The following is a 24,117-nucleotide window of genomic DNA, read 5'->3' on the forward strand; positions in this document are numbered from 1 at the left end:
TCCTGGATACATCATTGTGCATATGTCAACTGTATTACACTTGAACTCTGTATTATGGGAAACGTAAGTGTACAGGTATTGGTTACCTTATCTTTGTGCAATAACACCAAGGGAACGTACGTTTCACTGCAAAGAATAACTGTTACCAACAAGCACCACTACTGCTACAATAATAATTATTCGCATGTCATATTGCAAGCACCGTCATGGCGGCCCATAACGTCGACGTTTCGTCCAAAACATTGGGTTACGACATCAAACCTAGACATGTTTCAGATTTCGCGCAGACTGAGGATGAGCCCGTCAAAGCCCCCTCCGGAGTCAGAAGACCGCCACACCCCATGAAGACAGCTGGTCTCTTCTCAAAATTAGTATTCTTGTAAGATAAGTTATGCACCCTTTTATACCTGCACATACACCACATCAGGCCATCAGCCTGGGGGTTTGGTCGGTATCAAATCAGGACATAAATTATTATAGTGAGCATGCGCAAGGTGTACCGCCCTTAGAGTGGTAACAAGCATTTTGATGGACATTTTAGAAAAAAGGTGATAACACCCAAAAGCTGCCACCGCTGCAATGCTATCACATATTTTCCAACTCCGGAGGTGTATACATTGCCAAAAATCGCTATGACGATTATTCCCCTCATTTGATACCGGTGGCCAAAACAATGGACCGAGGCTGATGGCCTACGTATCCCGTAGGCCTGCACAATGACGCGCCACTTCATTTCGTACAGTGTTTTTCTGTTACCGTAAACTGTAACCTTTAGTCAGTTAGTGAAGTGGAGTTTGTTTCTACCGATTTGCTTTAACATACTGGGGCATTTTGTGTTTTGTTGAAAATCTTAAGCGTATTTTTTTTAAGTTAAAAACCTTTTCAGCAATTTTCTGGTATAAAATACATATTTATAAGCAAATTATACATAACAATTTTTTGACGATATATCTTCTGATCTGTATCTGTATGGTTACGTTGCAGAAACCTATTCAGGCATTATCGCAATGGAGTATAGGTACTCAAGGCACTAGGAGTTATGTATATTATTAGATGAATGAAGTACATGAGAAATATGAGACCCATTATGTAGCACCTTATAAGGGTTTACAAGGCGCTGCGGCCACTGTCAGGACGGGGCGAACCCCTTCTCTTAGTGACAAGTTTTAATGGGTTCTTTAACGTGCATTACACAACACACGGGACCTACGGCTTTATGTCCCATCCGAAGGATGAAGCAGGAATGGTTAAGTGCCTTGCTTAAGGGCACAAGTGTCCGCCGGCGGGCTTGACCCACGTCACTGTTGCCTCTGAAACACCAGAATATGAGTCCGGTGTTCTTAACCGCTAGGCCATGACACTCCACTGATTTTTTTTTCTGTCTAAAACCATCATAACTGTAAGTCTTAGACAATCCGCCAGGAACAATTACCCTTCCGTTTTGATATGCTAGTTGCTGCTGCCTTGATTTGCATTTCACTGAGAAAAAAAAAACGATTCAGTAATTCTACATGGAAAGTAAGCAAATACTAATTCAAACACAAAGTGCGCATTAAATACTGACACAATCACGTATTGTAATGTTCATAACCTCCTTTGCTTTCAATTCCATACATAATCATTTTCTTCTTGAAGCTGGATGTTTAATTTCTTCCGTCGAGGCTACAAGAGACCTCTTGTTGAAACAGACTTGTATGACGTTCTGCCTGACGACTCCGCTGTTATTGTGGTCGGTAAACTCGAGAGGTAAAGTATGTGCCAGTGCAATACCCTATCACAAAATAAAATGTATGCAACAAAGTGTCAATAGTCTTTGAGCACACTAAGGGCTTTCAGATCAATGACAATAATATGAACAAGTACATCTACATCTGACTAACTATGGAGAGTGAAAACAATATGATATTTTACTATTGTAAATCTTAATTGTATGTTATCGTGGGTATGTCAAGTATGATCTTTGGAATCCCTTCTCCATGCAGGGAGTGGAATAAAGAAATTAAGAAAAGTGAAGCCACGGGAAAGCCTTCGTCTCTTCGATGGGCGTTGCTTAGAGCTTTTGGCTGGCATTACATGATACATGGCTTGCCTGCATTCATTGAGGTAACCAAAACCATCTGTTTAGTGTGAATTATTGCACTAGAGATCTGTGGAACTTTTTCAAAAGAAAATAAATGAATATAAAACCGACTCGAAAACGGTCACCAGAAAGTAGAAGTTGTTTTCCTGGACGTCGCCAGGATTTTTTTCCTAGAGGGAGGTGGGGGGGGGGGGGGAGGAGTATTTTTCCCCAAAACTTCTTTCGTTTTCTCGACATATTCTTTTTACCGAGCGCGGTCAAGGGAACATTCACCCTAACAGCCCCCATGAAATTAACAGCAACATTTTTGTTCTTGTTTCCTTGTCCCCTCTTTCATCACTTATTGCTTAACAGACGGCATATTTTGCCCGTTTCAAAGCTGACCTGTCCACACTCAAATGCCTTGTCCCTGGAGCAGTGTGCCGAGTCCACTGAACGGTCAAACCAAGGTTTGTCGTTTGGATATCGAGTCACTTTTTTCTTTGAAATGCACAGCTCCTCACACAACTTGATGTAGTCCATTGTGAACTCTGCACATTCATCCAAATCAGCTGCACTTTCTGTAAATAAGACCGATTCAGTTCAAGCAAAACATGCATGCAGTCGCTGAATACCCTCATATGTCCACCTTGGAACAAGGCATTCATCTGGTTTCTGGCGTTTAAGCTGTTGCTTATGTGCTGGAACCAGGAGTTCCACATTATAGTCTGAGTTGCCAAAAGGGGCTCGCTTCAGCGATCTGCAGGCTCCCTTAATTGTTGTACAACAATGGTCCAGGATTATATTTTGGCAAGTTGCACAATCCACATGTTAATAGTACTTGGGTAAACCCTTCTTAAGGTTACAATGATTGGAATCCCCGGGGACAATGAAAATGATAAAGCACAATTTCTACAGCGATTTATGAACTGTATTCACTCTGAGGTAGGTATCGCTGCTAATACGATGATGGTTGCCGTGGTCAAAGGGCCGATGGATAATCAACGATATTTTCCTTAAAAATGGCAGCGGGGATTCCGCAAAAAAAGAAGAAGTTATAATCCACCCCTACAATTTGTTGTCAGGAATGGGTCTAGTGTTTGTACATGTTTGAATACAAATCACTACGGACAATATTAAATGCTGTTTACATTATAAGAAACTTTTAAAAGGTTGTTTCAACAATAAATCGTAAATTCGTATATTCAACCCGTGTTTCGTTTATTCTGATATCTGTCTTACTTCTCATACATGTATTTTGGATGTGGATATTATCAACATTAGGTCGTCTTGAAGATGGCCCAGCCAGTGATGCTGAGTCGTCTTGTTCTGTACTTCTCCACGGACCTCGTGTCGACCACGGAAGCCTACTTGCAAGCATTGGGCATGTCCTTGTCTTCCCTGCTCATACTTATAGCCGGCCATTTTTGCTACTTCGGCTATTGGATCACAGGAATGAGGCTAAGGACGGCCTGCTCGGGTCTCATCTTCAGAAAGGTGATTCAAGATTTCAAGTAGGAAATTGGAGCATGGGGTGAAACCAACATGGAGTAAATCCAGCATGGTGTAATACCCTATAAGGCCTACCGTTCAATCAGTATAAGGTACTAATCCTCCTACTATTTAAGAGGTCACAAACGGTCAAAATGTTTCTATCTCACCTCCTGGCATACTGTGTACAGACCAGGTGACAATACAAACCAAAACCCCATCATGTTGTCAAATACAAAAGATGACAGCACCAGTAACAAAAAACGCGCCCATACGTAGCAAACTCAGAGCACAGGATTACTCCAGCGATGCGTATTCATTCAATTAGTAATCTCAGCAAGGATATCTTAAGCACGATATGATATTGGTAAGAGGATCCTCGCAGTATTCTCACATTTTTATGTCCTTATAAAGTACAAGTGTTATAGCTAATACTTTTTTCCCTTCTCAATATTGCAGGCCTTAAGACTCAGCAACCTAGCTTTAGGAGAAACGACAATCGGTCAACTGGTCAACATCTTATCCAATGACGTCAACAGATTCGATTTGGTAGGTGCCCCCCCCCCCCCAAAAAAAAAAAATAAAAAAAACGCGTGTGACTTACAATTATCTACGATACTCCATAGTGGAAACTGTTTGTGTTGTAAAACTGTGGTGACAAATTGAGCAGAAATTGAATCCTCTGATAATTATTTGGGTGTGACCAATATATCAACTTGATACTGTAAAGAACACTTTGGAACCAATGTGATGCGAAGTGATGCAGCGAAGCTCGTCCGTCGTGCAATACTTGATTCACAGAGTATTCATTGAATTACATTTTTTGTTTCATGCAAGTAATGAATTTTAATTATCAACTCATTTGCGTATTCTCTTTAATGAGCAGTGCAGGCAAAGAAAACCTATTTTATACCCAAAATTACCCAGGTGCTATCCGAGAGTGTCGACGAAATGTATTCGAAAATCCTCCCGTTTCGGTCAAGTGACACTAACGGCTACGTACTACCCCTTATATTCATCAGAAATAGTCAGAATATTTTGGTCTGGTAAGCAGACTAAAAGCCGTCGATCATAGGTACTATCGGACTATAGGTGTTGCTCTTCATGGCATAACAATGCCGACAATCGCGCGACGTTCAAAAAACACTCGTGAAAAAAATGTTGTTGGACAGGATAAATTATCCTTACTTGTTGGCTACACCACTTCGATGAGACATTGTGTGAGCATTTAATGTAACATTCTGACTGTTAACCAGGTACTGTGTCATCGTGCACCAGATGTAATAGCAACTCTAAAGTCAAAACGGATATCAATCGATCAACCCCAATCGATCCCACATACTTTCCCCATTTCGTATGTCAGAAGTTGCTTAATAATGAATCAAGCTGCCTCGTCTCCTTCTTGTTAGGCTTTCCGGCTCCTCCACTACCTCTGGATAGCTCCTCTACAGCTGACTATCGTGGTCGCCCTAGCCTGGAGAGAGATCGGAGTGTCTTGCCTTGCCGGGACTTCCATTTTGATCTTCATGGCACCCCTCCAAATTTACATTGGGAAACTAGCTTCCAAATTTAGGTAATCCTGGGTGCATTCAGAAACCTATCGTGATATCCCTTTTGACTTATTCTTGGGTAAACTGTCGATCAGATAACCATTGGGATAATGTTTGCTTATAAACGGCAGTTTTAGACCCCCCGTTTCAATTGGTATTTTAGCAGTGTCAAATATTGCCTTGAGAATGCTCGCTATTACTAGCATAGTACCATTAATCACCACTCGGTGCAACAGCTATTACACTACCACTACACCTGACTACACCTTTCAGTATAATATGGTACCAATGTCTTCGAAGTAAGCAATTGTCTGGTATGTGCATATTTTGTTATACAAACCCTATACATAGTGAAATGTTTTGTTATAGAAACCAATAACTTCATACTCTACTAACCTCCAATGCATGAGGAGTGTTTCTTTTTTTCATTTGAAACTGCAAACGACCTCAATAAAGTCCCCAGATCTTTGCAGAAAAGTTTATATTGTGCTTTCTCCCTTTCAGATCCAAAACGGCCTTGTTGTCGGATGCAAGGATCCGCATCATGAATGAAGTGATATCTGGCATACGCGTCATCAAGATATACGCGTGGGAACATTCGTTTGGAAAACTGGTCGCCGAAAGCCGAGCGTAAGTTGAATTCCCTCTTCCAAGATTTGCTCAGAGCAATGGCAGATCCACAACCAAATTTCGGGGGCAAAGAGGTGTGCGTAACTGGTGGCTTGCGAGGAAGATTTTAGTTCATTTCCTCAAAAATAAGATGGATATGAGGGATTAAAGTCAATGAGCTTACCTGTTGACAAGGCTTGTTTTCAACTGTCTGTGGCCTCTGGCTGCTGTGAGGAGCCCTTTCGGCCTTTGCCAATTCCTGTCAGTTCAGGTGATTATTTAGAACTGGCAGACCTACCGAGTACACACTCGGTAGGTGTTCAAATTCACGATGGTCAGACGATTGGCAAATAAACCGGTTTTCCCAAATGAGTACTCTGCAGAATAAAAAGCATGGTTTTTCGTACATAGTTTTGCTTCTTTCTGTCTACAGAAAGGAGGTACGAAAGATTTTACACAGTGCCTATTTGCACGCAATAATTGGAGCCCTCCGGTTCGATGGCGCTCTGTTGACGACATTCATCACATTCATTGTCTACGCCTCTCTGGGAAATCCTGTCACGCCCTCTAAGGTCTTCCCCGTGCTCGCACTGTTCTACAGCGCCAGGATTTGCCTGTCCAACAATTTCCCATTCGCGATCATGCACGGGTCGGAGGGACTCGTCTCCATTCGAAGGATTCAGGTGAGAATTGCAAAGAGAAAATCCTCACGCCGGCGAATTAAGACTATAATGAACCGAGTCTCAATAAATGAAGCTCAACTTTCTAAATTGTCGAGTTCCCAAAGTGTTCCCCGTCATTGGTGGTTGTTGGCTTCCAACCGTTCAGAGTACTTGACTCCATTCAAAGACTTCGGGTGATAAAGACATTGATGAACAGTTACACTTGAGATAATTACAGTAGACTCTTAATAAAAACAATGTTAATACAGATTCATGTTATACATGTGTTACAACCATAAGCCTTTGGTCGCGGCTGTTAAAATTATCTGCACGGTGAACAGGACCCGCACTCTAGTAAATACAACACTCTGAATTACATGTAACACACCCTAGGTCCGGCGTGGTATGCTGTATACAAAAGAAGGTGTCTTTCATAGTGTCTATAGTTATATTTGTTTGCTTCTGACCAGATGTTTTTGCTGATGGATGAGCTGCAGAGACACGTAAACGAGCCTAATACGGACGTCATGGATGATATTTTCCTGGAAGAGCAAACGGCCCTATTGGACGAGATCAAAGCAGATGATACCTTAAAGAATGATAAGTTGGACATTTCAGAGCATCCAGAGAGCGCACAAACAAACAGAACGAATAGTGTGATTGAGTCTGCGGACAATGGTGAGTTGGTTGACTACCTTAGAACTGCCGTAAGCGAGGAAGAGGAACCAGTCGAGACTAATCCTCATGCGAACAAGCTCAATACTGGGACAGACGTACGGGCCCAAATTGTCGTGGAGAATATGTACGGATCTTGGAACAAGGTAGAGTTGCCTTTAGTAATAATTATAATATTGTCGATAATCATACACGTCGGGAAACATTCATATAGACTTGTGCACTGAAAAATAATTCGCTTTTTCCCACCCCTAACCCCAATTTCCCTCAGAGTAACGCCTTTTTTGTATTTTTTTACTAATTGGAACATGAGCAATCGATCCAGTGTGTTTGCGACACTGAAATATTGCCTCTCAATAGGAGCTGAGGCATTTAAAAGACGTTGAAATTCCACACGTCTCCTAATGGTAAACCTCCCACGCTGAAGTGTGGACCTAAATGGTATAATTGCGATAGTATTACTAGCAACCCCAATAGGTGGACACTTCATAGACTTGTGCACAAAATTACCCTAGCCCTAACCTTAGCCCTAACCTTAAACCCTCAACCTTAAACCATAAACCCTATCCCTAGCACTGGTCCAAATGGCGATTTTAGGGAATAGGGCGACAGTACTTGATCTGTCGCCCTTATTAGTTTCATCGCCCTATTATACAAAAAGTCGACCCAACCAAGAAAATGTCCATATCACCATAACGGGTATTTATAAAGCGCACGTATCCACCAGTAAGGCGCTACATCATTATTATCCTGCTCGCTTGGCCAATGAAAGATTCCAAATACCATCAAAGCTCCACGTGGAGCATACAGCTCGATGCTGCCATTTAGGCGCAAAGCAGCCAAAATCTACCACTATAACAATCTCTACCCTCAAAAGTACCCATTTACTCCGGGATGGAAAAAAGCAATAATTGACAAAGTGCCTTGCCCAAGGGCACAAGCACCATAGCTGCAGGCTGGACTCGAACCCACAACATGCAGAAGTACCCGCAGACCACAAATTCAATGTCTCAGGCCAGGTGGAGACCACGGCACTGCAGTATCGCCATAACATTGTCCGATGGAACGATGGAAGTAAAATTCGTGTCATCGTTGTTTTTCCACGAATTCTTTATTCGATTCAAAGTAAAAATGTCGTGTAAAACACAGTCAGATATAAAATTGTTTTTAACTCAATCAAAAGGACACCAGGAACACAGTGCTACAAGACGTCAGTTTCCGAATTCAACCAGGGGAGTTGCTTGCAGTCATTGGGCCTGTTGGGTGTGGCAAGGTGAGTAAACCAAATGATTCGAATCCGGTGAATCCTTTCTTAGACATATTGTGGTGGATTCTCCTCGAACCGGAGACCTACAAGCAGTCTAAAGGCTAAGGGATGCAAGTTCGTTTTGGTGAAAGTTTACCACCGAAAGAACTGATTGGCTAACTCTGCCTAAATAAGTCAAATAGGCACTGCATGACACCTGGATTCGGACCACAACAATGGAAATATAGTTAATTGAATCAACAATTGCCTTTTTGGATAATGGATAATGAATTTCACATGACCTGATTGAGCTTCTTGGATAAATCAATTTATTACTCCGACGTCCCGTTGATCCGACGTCCCAGTGGTCCGACGTCCCAGTGGTCCGACGTCCCATTGGTCCGACGTCCCATTGGTCCGACGTCCCATTGGTCCGTTGAAACATTACTGTGTAGTTCCACTGGTTCAGGTTGACTGACCCTAACCTAAACCCTTACCCTAACCCTAACCCTATGGGGCGTCGGACCAATGGGGCGTCGGGCCAATGGGACGTCGGACCAATAGGACGTCGGACCAATTGGACGTCAGACTATAGAGATGTCCCCTTGCTCCACCCTGTGACATTGCTCACTGGGGAAAATTTCCCTACATTGCGCTAGTCTCCTAACCAGTCTACATGTGTGTCGCACTTTTGCCACATATTTACTTTACTCTTCATTTTGGTGTGTGTAGTTCAACTTTCAGTTTTTACAGGTGAGGTAAGCCGCTCACATCCTGTTTAAGTGGTTATGAGATGCTCGAAGTGTTCTCCTGTTCTCCAGATTCTCCACAATTTCTCTTGACTGGTAGAGTCAGTCAAAGACCGATTAGATAGTTATGATTGCACTCTTGTGTTAGGCCCCCGCTTGTAAAACGTCAATGAATACACGAAATGAACAGATGTAGGCGTCACAATCTCAAGTGTTTATTGTTTTCTTCCTGACAGTCTTCGCTTCTGGCTGCCTTACTGGGAGAGATACCTACTGTATCAGGAGTTAACACCCTGAATGGTCGGGTTGGCTACACGGCTCAACAGCCCTGGATCCTTTCTGGCTCGCTAAGAGACAACATCCTCTTCGGCAGCAAATACAAGCAGGCCAAGTACCAGCGAATCATTAAACATTGTGCGCTAACCAGAGTAAGTATGTTGGGAGCATTGAAAGTGGCGCTGTTCAATCGCTGGTGATGTTTGCATGACACTTCTTTGGTTTTCCAAATCTTGACTTCGTCTACAGTCTCTGTTCTAGGAGATTTGGGGGCAATTTCTTGAAAGATTTGAGAGACTTTATATTATGCCGCGTTTTGCTTGGGACAACATTGAACTATGTCATCCCGGGACAAAGGTTAAAGAAAACTCTCACGTTGTCTTGACAATTCAGGTTTATTGATAATTCCTAAGCCACAGATGAAAACTCGAGGCTGATACCAAAACTTGAGCTTCTTTTTTTACAGGATATCGAACTGCTTCCTGAAGGTGACCTGACGCTGGTTGGTGAGCGTGGTGTGACCCTTAGTGGAGGTCAGAGGGCAAGGGTTAGCCTCGCCAGGGCCTTGTACAGTGATGTCGATGTGTATCTACTAGATGATCCTCTGAGTGCAGTGGATCCGGCAGTTGGTAGACACCTCTTTGAAAAGTGAGAATATCTACAATAAAAAAAAACACCAAATCTACTTATTTTTAAAGAAACATTTCATTATCTTGAGACGTAACGGCCCTTTGTCTCCCATAGGTGCATTCTCCATGAAATGAGGGACAAAGCTGTGATCATTGTCACCCATCAGCTTCAATTCATTGACAAGGCTGACAAGATTCTCATCCTTCAGGAGGTAATTAAATAAAACGACCTCTAAAATATATTTTTTTTGGCAGCCGCCTTCATTTCGCAGTGTTTCCGGAGATAATCCTACATTAACTTAGTTCACATTATTTGAGGATATCCTCTTTGAGTAGCTGTAAAAAGTGATAGTACATGCTGCAAAGCTGTATTGAGAATTATTATTTTATAGAATCAGTTCACTGCACGTTAATAACGTCAGTCTTGAAAGAAAAGAAATGACAACATTATTTTCTTCTGAAAGGTGGTTATTGTTTTAAGACATTTGTCTCTTGTCTGAAAGGGCAAGGTGGCTGGATACGGAACCTACAAAGAGCTGCAGGAAGACGGCATGGACTTTGCATCCCTTTTGAAGAAGAAATCTGAAGATGGTGATTACGATGGAGAGGATAAGCAGGATGTAAATCCTGAACGACTTGACGACAAGGTGTCCATCTGTTCAGATGACTCGGATGGGGTGCGTTTCTTTGGTTCATGCTCAAAAACTATTCGCAAGTGGATTCCTTCTAAGCATACAATCTAAATGGAATTCATTGATATGATATTACATAAAATGATGCATTATCTAATTGCTTAGGTTGAGACACCTGTTGGTATCGTCCCGGAGGAGATGGCGGCCGGCACTGTGGAGTGGATGGTGTACATCCGGTTCCTCGTAGCGGCTGCAGGGGTCCCCTTTGCGCTCGTCTGGGTCATTGTCGTAGTCGGTGCACAGGTAGATTCTAAATCGCCAGGATAAAAAAAGAAGAGCCTGCTTCTGCCGCCCCAAACTCAATACTAGTCGTGAGGTTTTTTTGTATAATCTGTTTACTTACTTTCATAAAGGAAGTCATTCTAAATCATAAGTAAGCTTGGAAATAATCTGTTGGCTTACTATGGTACACCGTTGATGGACAACATGGTTACCATTGATACTGTGGCGGGGATCTCCCCGGGCCAAACCTAAGTTCGTTGGGACCAAGTCTGACACCTATTAGAGTGTAGCTGATCTTCCCGAACGCAAGCTTTCCCAAGACGAGAGACCACTCAGAGCGACCTCAAGGCCTAGGGAGCAGGTCCGTTTTGGAGGAAATATACCGCCGATTATGATGATTGTGATTACCCACTGTTAATTGCACAATAAACCAACAACAAATACACCTGGACAACAGGATTGTCGGCACAACAAATATGAACGTAATTTATTATACAATAATCAAGAAATAGGCAGTAGTGATTGAGTTTTGATGGGGTGTTAATTATCAGGGTCACTTAATTACACTTGGGAGTTAACTGACAGCTCAACTAAGCAGCAACGCGCACAGCTTGAACAATGCGCCCAATGTAAACAAGGCACTGCTAAGTCAACAATGTACACTACGGTAAACAATGCACACCAAGTCAGCAACGTTCACTCAGTAAACAATGTACACTAAGTAAACAATGCACACCAAGTTAGCAACGTTCACTCAGTAAACAATGTACCTAAGTAAACAATGCACACCAATGTAAATAACACACGCCAATGTAAATAACACACGCCAATGTAAGCAATGCACGCCAATGTAAGTAATACACGCTGTCAGCCTTAACCTGATTTACGCCTTACCCATGCAAGCTAGCGTCAGCATCGTTCCGTACATTCACTTGTACGGCTGCGCGTCAGCATCACACAGCGTAACTTCAGCACAGTCAGGGCCAGCGCCTTACACAGTGCGCGTCAGCATTACCTAAAACACAGAACGCGAGCAATACACGACCGTACCGTCCGCTGTCCACAGCACAACACCTTCGCGCGATCACGTGAATAGCCCTCACGTGAACAAGCATACGCCGTACAAACACATATGCATGTACTAAACCTATGGGCCTTAGGCAACCAATAGCGTACGCGCATTCAGCCACTAGGCTCTTACGCTCCGCCCAGTCACCAACACACAGTGAATTTACGTTAGTGCAATAGGGATGACGTTGTAAATAAACTAGCTATAAGTCCCTACACTTTCCGTTACAATACTGTGTTTGTTTGAAAATAACAAACATAAACGGCATTCTATAGAATTGGCTCATCTAGGCTACAGTTTCTGCTTCTCTGCTTTTGGTTTAAGGCATTGCTTTCTTACGCGGATGTCTGGCTAGCGATGTGGACAAACGAAGAAGAGAACGATCTGGTGGACAGAAATATTACCAGTCAGGTTGGTTGACGGTTAGGATCAGTATCAGGAAAGGTATGGCGTACCTAGGCATTTACTAAAGTGCACTTGATCAGTCCAGTCCAGTCCAGTCCAGTCCAGTTCACTTCACTTCACTTCAATTCAATATTACATTTATTTCCATACTAAAAAATAACATAATAGAAAGCAGAATACAATATTGTGGAGGCACAATCCTAATAAGCCAAGGCTTGTAGCAGAGTGCCTTTAGAAACGAGAACAAAGACATGAAATAATCAAATAGTTAGTTAATTAAGTCAAAGACAAAGATAAACAAGGGGACAAAGTATTCTGACCAGAACTTAGATCAAGAAAAATGACTGGGGAAAAAAACCCATAAAAATAGCGAAAAGAGATGGCAACGCTGGAGAACAAACCAAAGGAGGAAAAAAAAACAATCTATGCTTCATATTGGGAGATAAGATACTCTTTGAAGGAGTTCTTAAAAGAGCCCATGGAGGTTTTGGACTTGATTGGTCAATGCTATTCAAAAGACTGGGACCGTAGAAGCGAAGTGTGTTCTTGTACTGAGATGTGCGCGTGAAAGGTATGTATAGGTTGGTGTGTGATCTACTCAAGATACGTGCAGTTACATTGAAAAGGACAGGAGTTTTGAAAGCTAGCGAGTAGGCGCAAACTTTAATTCTGGGTTTTTTTTTTTTTTTTTAACTTGATCCCCCAAGAGTTCAACTGTCTGTGCAGACTACTCACGAGAGCAAGGGCGCCTCGAAGAACGTAGCGATGACATTGAATGCAATTCCAATCAGGCCTGAAAAAGTGATTATTGTAACAAACGATTACTCAAATGTTAGTAATGTGACAGGTAACACCTCCAAAAACGCTTGGCCTAGCTTACTGTTTTTTTTTTTTCATTTTGTCCTCTTTGCAGTATTATCAGGACGGTACGGAGTACGGCAACCGGTCATACTACATCAGAATATACGCCATCTTGTGTGGAGCTACCACCGCCGCCTCGTTTCTTCGGGCCTTTCTGTTCTATCATGTCTTTGTTACGGCATCAAAGGCTCTTCACAACCAGATGTTTGACGCTATCATCAGAGCGCCCATGCAGTTTTTTGATACAAATCCCGTGGGTGAGACACTGTCATAATCAATCACCGCGTTGGTCAAGTGCAATCGATATCCTTGAAGGCAATGAGAAGTTCATGTTTTTGTAGTTTACATTAAAACAAAGAATTTTGTGCGTTATATATGTACATCATCGAGGCCCTGAGTTTGTTCAATCATACTGCAGGGCCTGCACACATACCCACATCACAGTTGGATGGATCATTATTAGACATTCGTGTGCACCGAATGGGCACGTGATCTGATTCGGGCTCTACGCCAACCTCGAAGGGGTTCATGGGAGATCTTTGATACCACATATTGCCTGCACGGTGGCAAAATGTAAACATCCTGCCACAAATGCATGGACCCGATGGATGTATATTTTGGTTCCAGGTCGGATTCTGAATCGCTTTGCTAAGGATATCGGCTACATGGATGACGTTTTGCCATCCACATTCACCGAATTCCTTGAGGTAAAGTACACATTACACAAACAATATTATCTGTATATTAAAAACACAAAAAAGTTGCCTTCTAATGACAATTTCTAACCAATTGTATTTACTTAAATATTGATTCTCTGAGTATCTTGAAAAGTCAATCAAAATACCTGATGGTCAATGCCTCCATTTCCTGTTGTTAATTAATGTCATTGTTTCATCTTCTTCTCCAGCTTTCTTTAGGTGCGATTGCAACTGTCATCGTGATCTCCATCTTCAATCCTTTTTGCCTCGCTTTCACATTGCCGATTGGCTTCGTCTTTCACTTCACAAGGAAGTACTACTTAGCCTCCTCTCGAGACGTTAAAAGATTAGAAGGAAAAGGTAGGCCAGTCTTGAACGTTGAAATGCATGATCACAAGACCACATGTAAAATGATGTACGATGGAGAAAATACCTCTGTCACAGTTAGTAACGTATCCAGCAGGGGGAAGAAAGCGCAGGAAGGAGCAGGAAGGAGCATTTCCCTTTGAACTTTTGCTTACTTTTTAAAGAAAACAAATACCACATTTACGCTCCAATTTAAATTTCCAGATAATTTTGAGCTTGGTTTTCAGCAAAATTATGTACGCCCCTTTAGATTAAATATACCATTTGCTCCTTTAAACAAAATTGGGGCCGTTAATTATTTTCTTTTCAGAAACATTACCTGTTTTGTCCCATGGACCCAAACCTGTTTGTTACGGCAATAGTTACTCACAGTTCTTGATGTAGCTTGTCACTAAACCTGATATTCTTTCCTAATGAACTCGTGAGGACTTCAGACATCAAACACATTTTCAGTTGCGTCTTGTTAATGCGATATTTTGACCGTTAGTTATCATGTGCACCTGTTTTAGCTCGCAGTCCGGTATTCTCCCACCTGTCAGCCACCCTGACTGGTCTGAGTACCGTCCGCGCCTTCAAGGCTCAGCAGCGATTCACCGCGGACTTTGACGGGTACCTGGACGGCCACACTAGGGCCTGGTTCCTATTCCTGTCTGCGGCTCGATGGTTCGGTGTTCAGCTGGATTTCTTGTGTGTATTAGTTATCACCGGAGTCAGTTTGACCTGCATCCTTGCCGCAGATCGTAAGTTAGTAACTACACCTATTATATCAGCCCAGTAAACAAAAGATAATGACATTTAATAATGAGTACACAAGTTTTGCCCGACTATATCGTGAACTTACAGTGCCTCAATCGTTTGTTGATTCGGATAACAATTTACGAACTTTTAAGAGGAATTCATTCAAGTGTGTAGGCAATTGGTATGTTGGCTAACATTTGAGAGTAAATCCGACTTTATAGGACAAGTTAACCTGATATAAATCAAGACAATACAGCAGTTGAGGACAATTTCAATATTCATTCTTTTTTAGACTCTTTTGGGGTAAAACTAAACAAAAATGCTTCAAATGTGCTAAGGATTTGCATATACATGTACAATGGCTATTATACACATGTGTATGTACACTGCTCATGTGGATGCGTGTTTGCACAAGTGACACGTGTACAAATACCGACACTGTCACCCAAATGAGCACATTTGAAGAAAAAAAAATACTGTTACCAGGTAAACCCATTATTGTTCGGAATGTAGGGCTTAGACCAATCTACTAACTATTAGGGACAAAGTAATTAAAGAGATGTTAGTCCTTACTTCGTCTTCAAGCTTTGCGCATCCTTTTAATTACAAGAGGTACCATCTAAGAATTGAGCTGACCGCCATCTTGGATTCACCTATAACAGCTTTAGGTAATTAGTAATGATCAAAAGAGAGGGCTATTTCACTTTAGAAGGCGTAGCAGATATGCTACATACAGCCACATGTGATGAATTTGGTATATTATTGGTTTGAACAAATTGCCAAAGTCCGTGTAGCGGATAACCTGGTTCGATATGTTTTCCCCAAAGTTCTTGATCTCAACTCTGGCATTGTCGGTCTCTCCTTGATCTATGCCATGAGTCTCATGGGGGAGTTCCAGTGGGCGGTGCGACAGAGTGCAGAGTTAGAAAACCAGGTACGTCCGTACAGTATTCCCTCTTCCCAACGCCATTCTTCTGGCTATGGCTTTTTTCACCCTGTCTCTTTGCCAGCGCTAAAGCTGTCGACACAAAGTTTATCCCGTGCATTTGGACAAGACCCAAGTCAGATGCGAGACGATCAGCAATCATGGTGATATCATGGTCAGCTATCATGGTCAGCAGAGAGATGTCAGAGGAGGTGATAAACTACAATATTAATCTGGCGACCAACGTTTAGTTTGATTTAGTGGCAAGATTTCATTTCAAAGCGGGACACTTCCAAAGTCGATGCATGCAATTGGGACGGGCTCAAGTGCGTCTATGCAGGACTCGACAACATTCGAGCGTTTCATCAGAATTCAGTCTGTTTTGACGTCACAATATTTTGTCGACAGTACAAGCTGAATTTTTTTTAAAGCTATCTGTGTCATCATACACTGACACTCTGTCATTTATGTACATTCAGATGACTTCAGTGGAGCGTGTTTGCCAGTATATCGATATCAAACCGGAGGCACCATTGCAAACCGATCACAAGCCACCTCCAGACTGGCCACAAGATGGCGGCATTACGCTCCAAGATGTATCTCTGAGATACAATGATGATGGGCCACTGGTACTACGCAAAATTACCTGCGCCATCAGGCCAACAGAAAAGGTGAGACTACATGTCCATGTATGCAAACGAAGGTTCTACTTTACATTAAAAAGAATGCGAGTCAGAACCAGGCATCAGCCGAGGGATTGGAAAAAGGAAGAGTCTACATGTACTTTCCGATGTGATTGATAACCTCAGTCCTATCAATCTTCTTTTTTGTTTTTTATTGTGTTATTATTAAATAATTATAAGAACGTGTACCAGCATGAATTTTCAAGGAAGGTTGGATAAATTCTCTCTCAGGATTACTCAAGACTTCCATCAACTGTAGCTTAGTTTAAGATTAACCGGTTGGAACACATTTGTGTAGAGTGAATTCGACCAAGTTATACCAAGAACAATTTCGAAGGCTTAAAAAAGCCGTCCTTTCACCCATCATATCGCGGCTTTCAGGTGGGCATCGTAGGCCGGACAGGAGCCGGCAAGAGTTCTCTAATGACAGTACTGATGAGACTGGCTGAGCCCACAGGTACCATAATGATAGACGGTATCAACACAGGCCTGATAGGACTGCATGACCTCCGCAAGAAAGTCTCATTCATCCCACAGGTAATTAAGCCCTTTAACTTAGCAAACTGTACATAATTGTGTTAACAAAAGCGAAATAATCTTCTCGAGTAGGCTGCAGCATGTGTTTTGCTAGTTTTCTGGGACATGTTAAAGATTAGTTCTTTGTTAACGTCAAACATAATGTGTACCTATAAACATTTAAGAATAGTTCATGATATCGTAGAAGCATTTTTCGTGTAACCTTGTTTTGTTTCTCCATGCCCAAAGGACCCAGTTCTATTCAGTGGAACACTTCGCAAGAACCTGGATCCTTTCAGTGGGCACTCGGATTCTGATATATGGAGGGCTTTTGAAGAGGTATGTTTTGTGTTCTGCTGTCGACTATACTCTGTTTATTCATTCAGACTTGTGAGATGACACAACACATATAATTGCAGCTGTTCAATGTTCCTTTTTTCTCGCACATAGCTGTCGCTTGGTATCAATTTCAGCAGTTGATAGTCTAAAAGTGTGAACCTACTAATTAATTATTCTAAGGTTTCCATCGTTGATGGTTTTACACGCAACGGGGCTTAATTGCTGTTACAAATCTTGCAACAGACAAATCTCTGGAAGATGGGGAATCTTAGAAAACTAGAAGAGGCTACCTGTGGATATGATATCCACTCTTACGAGCGCTTTTTGTGTCCCAAATTAAAGGTTGAGTTGAAACCAGCGATTGAGGAGCTACCGGACAAGTTGGAGGCAGTCTTGACCGAGGGAGGCACTAATTTCAGTGTGGGTCAGAGGCAGCTACTGTGCCTGGCTAGGGCTATCCTACGCAAGAACAAGATCCTCATAGTGGACGAAGCCACAGCCAACGTGGACATCAGGTGAGTGTACATGCTTAGGAATTATCCAGCAACAGCAACTCCCGCTTTAATTAAATAATTTTGAAGAGGTATGTTGTTTCATGTAAGTTTCATTGTGTTTTGTTTTGTTTCATTGTGTTTTGTTTTGTTCCTTCTTTTGATCGTTTTATACCATGTACTAATCAAACTGTTCTCTCCACACTACAGGTACCTACAATTTTGTTTTGCTCTGTCCCTTCAAAAGGCATGAGCAACTCCATTTGACTTGTACTTTTTGTCTTCGTGTTCCTCCACTGATTTATTGTATTAACCATTTATTCTCTCCCTTTCTACAGATATGAGTGACACCATTTGCACTTTCCAACAGCTCAGAAAGGCAAAGGAAAAGGCCTTACGCTTTTCCTACCATCAGGATAACTACAGTTTTTACTCCCTCTCTCGATTTATCCCCAAAGGTTTGCAACTGTCTCACACTCCCTGCTTAGGAAACCTCCCACCACACCTTCAAAGGAGATGGAATCAAGTTCTACATGGTGCCTCTATTAAACTCATCAATATTCTCTCTCAGCAGTGTCAATTTACACGTGAGGACCTCCATCAGAATATTTCCCACCTTGACTCCCAACTCAAATCCAGTTGTTCTGACTCCACGTACAGGAATTTCCATGATGAGATTGAAAGGGGTTTGTCTAACCTTGACTCTGTCCTACTCAACAGGAGAAACAAGAAGATTGGTGGCTTGCTTGCCAAGCAACAGCAACGCAGACACAGACGTTTCAGACGTCCTAGGTCCCCATCTACCACGCCACCGCCAGAACCCCCTGTCAACACTGTAGTTAATCTTTCTTCCTCATCTATATCTGACGCAGAGCACAAACTTCTCTCCAAGGGTCTCAATTTTTGTCCCGCTCCCCGTTCTGTGAACCAGGTTCAGCTCAGCCAAGATCTCACGGAATACTACCGTAGAATCCGCCTGCGTGAGTTTTTCCTGGACAGTGAACCGTGTGAGCCAGAGCCTTTTCGAGTCAAGAGTTCATGGGTACCCCCCAAGAATCGTGTGCCAGCCATAGAGACATACGTTCAAGTTATCAATTCCCAAGTCACTAACCCGGACAACTTCCCCCACAGGACTCATGATAATCTCCCCAGAGAGGAGCGCCTGGCTCTCAACTCCTTGCGCTCTCGCACCGACATCATCATCAAGCCAGCAGATAAAGGTTCAGCTGTGGTCATCATGGATCGTCAGCAGTACATTGATGAGGCCCACCGCCAGTTGGATAATCGCACTAACTATACCCGCCTTGACTCTGACCCCACAGGCACTTTCTGTCAAGATATACAACAGGTACTTGACGATATGCGATCACGTGACCAGTTGTCGAAGAAAGCTCACAAATTTCTTTCTCCCTGTGATTGTAGGACTGCCAGATTTTACCTGCTACCCAAGATTCACAAGGCTGGCAACCCCGGTAGACCCATCATCTCCGGTAATGGCTCACCCACGGAACGCATCTCCCTGTTCATTGACAGTTTTCTCAAACCCCTTGTCCCACAGATTTCGTCATACATTCACGACACCCCAGACTTCCTACGCAAGCTTGAAGGAATCAAGGACCAGATTCCCAGCACAGCCATCATTGGGACTTTCGACGTCTCATCTCTGTACACCAACATCCCACATGAGGAGGGAGTTCGTGCTTGCTCCTTGGCTCTGGCCAAGGCAGGACACACGACTCCTCCCATCAGTGATGTTGGCACCCTCATGAGACTTATACTAACGAAGAACAATTTTTCCTTCCTTGGTGAACACTATCTACAGGTACACGGCACTGCAATGGGCACTCACATGGCCCCGTCGATGGCTTGCCTCTTCATGGGTGACCTCGAAGAACGCATTCTTGCCTCGGCCCCATGTCGCCCTTGGATCTGGTGGAGATATATTGATGATGTTTTCTTCATCTGGACCAGTGATGAGGACAGTCTCTTGACCTTCACTAACCACATCAATTCCTTTCACAGAACCATCAAATTCACATTGGAGTTCTCGGCTCACCAAACCCACTTTCTGGATGTCACCGTCCGCAAGCAAGGCAACTCACTAACCACTGACCTGTATTCCAAACCCACAGACACCCACCAGTACCTCCACTCCTCCAGCTGTCACCCCAGGCACTGCAAAACTGGCATAGCGTTTAGCCAGGCACTCAGACTCAGAAGAATTTGTTCTAATGATTCCGATTTCTCCCGCCATACACAGATACTGAAGAACAACTTGGTGGCCAGGGGTCACAGCTCTCGCCAAGTTCATCGTGCCATTGCCAGAGCTAAATCTATCCCCAGAAATCAAGCTCTCACGGGAAAGGCCCCTGATGCCATGGCCAAACCCATGATTCCCTTGGTTACCACGTTTCACCCCAATCTCCCTCCCCTCCGCAAAATCACTAATGACAATCATCATATCCTCCATACTTCAGATCGCCTTGCCCGCGCCATCCCCAACGGCCCCACATTGGCTTACAGGCGTCCTCGAAATCTACGGGACTTGATTGTTCGAGCTGAAGTCCCATCCTTAGATGCATCCCCTCCCACCCAGCATGGTACTTTCAAGTGCAGTTCCAGATGTGTTGTCTGCCAGATTCATATCCAGGAGTCTGACTCCTTTTCTGGCCACTCTTCTGTCACTACCCACAGAACCATTGGTAACATCACTTGTAACACCTCTAATGTCATATATCTCATTTCTTGCAGGGTCTGTGGAGTGCAGTATGTAGGTGAGACTAAGAATACGCTCAAGAAGCGTTTCTATGCCCATCGGTCAACGGTCAACACCAAGAAACTAGACACCCCTGTTGGTCATCACTTCAACCTGCCTAACCACTCCATTTCTGATATGATTTTGCAGGGCATTGAATCTCTTGGCCATCGCAAAGAGTCAGTTCGCCTCAGCAGAGAGAAGGTGTGGATGAATCGTCTTCGAACTATTCAACCACATGGTCTCAACATCCAACTTGGAAATGATTAATCCTTTTCTTCCTCCATTGTCCTCTGTTACAGATAATCCATCTGGTCTTCCTTGTTTGTGTTAACACATCTCCCGCCATCTTTCATCCCTTTCCACCTCTATACTGCCCCCCCCCCGCATCATCCCTTCACTCTCACACTCTTTTGTCCGTTCCCACTCCCTGTGACCTTTGATCCTTCCCCTTTCTGGTCCCTCCCCTGTTTACACCAGACCCCTTGTGGTTTGCCATCTCCCTTTGTTTCTTTGTTCTCTCATCCACCCTCCCCTGCATCTTTCCACACCTTTCCCTCCTAATCCTCCTTTTGTGTTTCTTCTTTCAGCCCTGCATGTTTGTGTGCACCCCATGTTAATGTATGTATCTCTGTCATTTCTGTTTTAGCCTCTGAAGAAGAACTTGCTAAGTTCGCAACGTCAGGCCACATTAATTTTAAGATTTAATTAAATAAACTGTATTATTCACATGGTTAATTATACAGACAATCCGATAACCCGTACACCAACCACTGGAGCTTTACTCCAACCCTGAAACAAATCTAGGAAAGACCACTTCATTACCGTGTTCCTATCTTGCACCTGCTCCTGTTTTACAGGATACATGTTGAGTTGAAGAGCTGAGTCATTTTTCTCTGCGGGTATAGACGCATACCATTTATGGTCAAAGTGATATAATCTGCGGTTGTTTTAGTTCTGATGGAAAATTAAAGACGGCAAAACCCTCAGTCATATTTGGCAGTAGTTTGAAGTGATCTTAATATTGTCATATGAATAATGAAGTTTCTATTATATTATTTATTTCATTCAATCAAACAGAACTGACCGTTTGATTCAGGCAACCATCAGACGGCGGTTCAAACACTGCACAGTTCTGACAATAGCTCATCGTCTCAACACAATAATGGACTCGGACAAAGTTATGGTAAGATTTAGTGTTATGTAAGATTTTATAATCGAGTTCTGATTGAACAAGTGCAAAGAGTGTTCTTACATTTGTAAATCATTGTGAGGTGATGTGTCGTATTTATCTATCCTAAATATGTTCTTAAATCATTAATACATTCAGTAGGTGATGTACTTTAATTCTCCAGATGATCATTAAGTCTTGTTGTTGTTGTTGTTGTTTTTTAGGTGCTTGACGCAGGGCAGCTCATAGAGTTTGACGAGCCTTACATTCTGCTTCAGAAGGAAGACAGTATCTTCAGCAAGATGGTGCAAGAGACCGGCAAGGCAGAGGCAGTCAAACTCCTGCAGATCGCCAGAAAGACATCAACGACCCTGAAGACGTAGACAAACCCATCTACCCCTTGACACGTTTGACATCAACAAACAATTAATGTTAGATTTACAGTGGAACTGAAAAAAAAAACGAGATGTGAACGAATTTGATTGGCGAGAAGATTGTATTGTTTTCAATAAGGACGTTTGTCGTATTTGAACTTCTGGATTGTGTTAGAGTTTGGTAGAGGCGTTTGAGAATGAACGATGCCCCATAAGCGATAGTTCCAGGGAATAGTAAACTGTGTTGTTGTAGCTGAACGAGTGATGCGTGATGGTCTGTATAGTTGGCTGAAATCTGACATGTAAACTGGTGAGGGTCCATGAATTGTTTGAAGGCAAAGCAAGAATAGTTGAAGTGATAAGCGGTCATTAATATGTAGCCAATTCAGTTACTTCAATACGTGTGTATAATCATTTATGTATAAATGCCTGAGACAGTTTACCCATTCTTGTTGGGCGGGAGCCAGACACGTGGGTGGTTTTCAACGGTTGATAAAACAAGTCTGGTTGGCAGCCGTCTGGCTGGTTTTAAACACTTTCCCGGTGTGTCTTCTGTAAAATCTGGTCCCTTTTACCTTTTTTAGAGGTTGAACGTTCACAATCTTCACCTTGGCATGCTCAACACTACATAAGAGTATGTATTTCATAGAGTCCTATTAATTTACACTACGCCAACACCGCCACGGTCCACGCCATATCCAATCGCTATTATAAAGAAGTGTTGGTACAATTGTTAAGAGGTTTATATCATAAACAAAGCTAGAAAGGTGTTAAAACATGAAGTATAATTGCAGAGCGAATTTATTATACTGTTTGACTTGTTTAGACTTTTTGACCGAAATGGATATATATATATATATATATATAAAAACGTGCATAAATATGTCCCTGGCCGGTATAAAACAAGAACGTTTAAAACCGGCTTGGGCCCTGGTCGCCGATATTGTCACTCATCTTCCATAAGGGCCGTTGTCCGCGTCCATGCCCCAATTCGAATTAAAAAAAGTACCTTAGGTTAACCTTATTAATTAATATATGCAAAACGGTACTAATATTCATTGAAAAATAGCATGCTTAGTGTTATATCAACATAAATCAATGTATCAATGAATACATTTACATGTATTCCCTTCAAAAATAATATTGTTATTCGTACTTTTGCATTGAAAGGGTTTATCTTTGAGACAAAAGCCGTACCCAATTGTCACCTTTTTACCTTGTCATGTAGTTCAGCCTTTTTAAAAAAAGCATGTTATTCTTCAGCGTTTGTTTACGATATTGTTGTGTTTTCATCTTTGTACTTTAATTGGTGTGTTATTTTATCCCAAATTACTACTCTTTGTATTTTTGTGTAAATCATGTAATTCAGCCTCTGCGCTGCCACATCGATTTCTGTGAAATAACCATTATCAATTTAATTCAATTCAACATCTTTAAAACTATTATTATTGATTTTGTTATTAAATAATTAAGATATGAAAACATGTCATCCTCGCATCCTCATCATTTGTCGGCTACGGTGCTGCGTCCCTGCATGCGTTTATTACTCATGATTTTTTTAAGGTGTCACAACAGAACGATAACCCGCAAACAAAATGGTATTTTGAATAAGATATGAAATTGGTGACCAATATTATAACAACAAGACGCTGTAAGCTTTGCAATACTATGTAAAAACCCTCTAAGGACAGTTTGGTGTAAAACATTATCATATCCAGACATAAGAAGAGTATGTCCAAGATAACGCAAGTCAAGATTAGATGTAGTCTGAGAGGCTTGAACGGTAGGGCGCCCTCACCTAAAGAACGACCAAAGCGTGCTCCGTGCCGAGGTGTGTGATGGCATTCAACCAGGAAGTCACGTGCG

General features: G+C 42.4%; 1 pseudogene; it reads left to right on the forward strand.

Annotated features, from left to right (window-relative positions):
- The first annotated feature begins 254 nt into the window (after positions 1 to 254).
- LOC119736046 lies at positions 255 to 23,691 on the forward strand (annotated as a pseudogene).
- Positions 23,692 to 24,117: the final 426 nt, after the last annotated feature.

This window comes from Patiria miniata, unplaced genomic scaffold (assembly GCF_015706575.1).
Source record: "Patiria miniata isolate m_02_andy unplaced genomic scaffold, ASM1570657v1 HiC_scaffold_29, whole genome shotgun sequence".
In the NCBI taxonomy this organism is placed as follows: Eukaryota; Metazoa; Echinodermata; class Asteroidea; order Valvatida; family Asterinidae; genus Patiria; species Patiria miniata.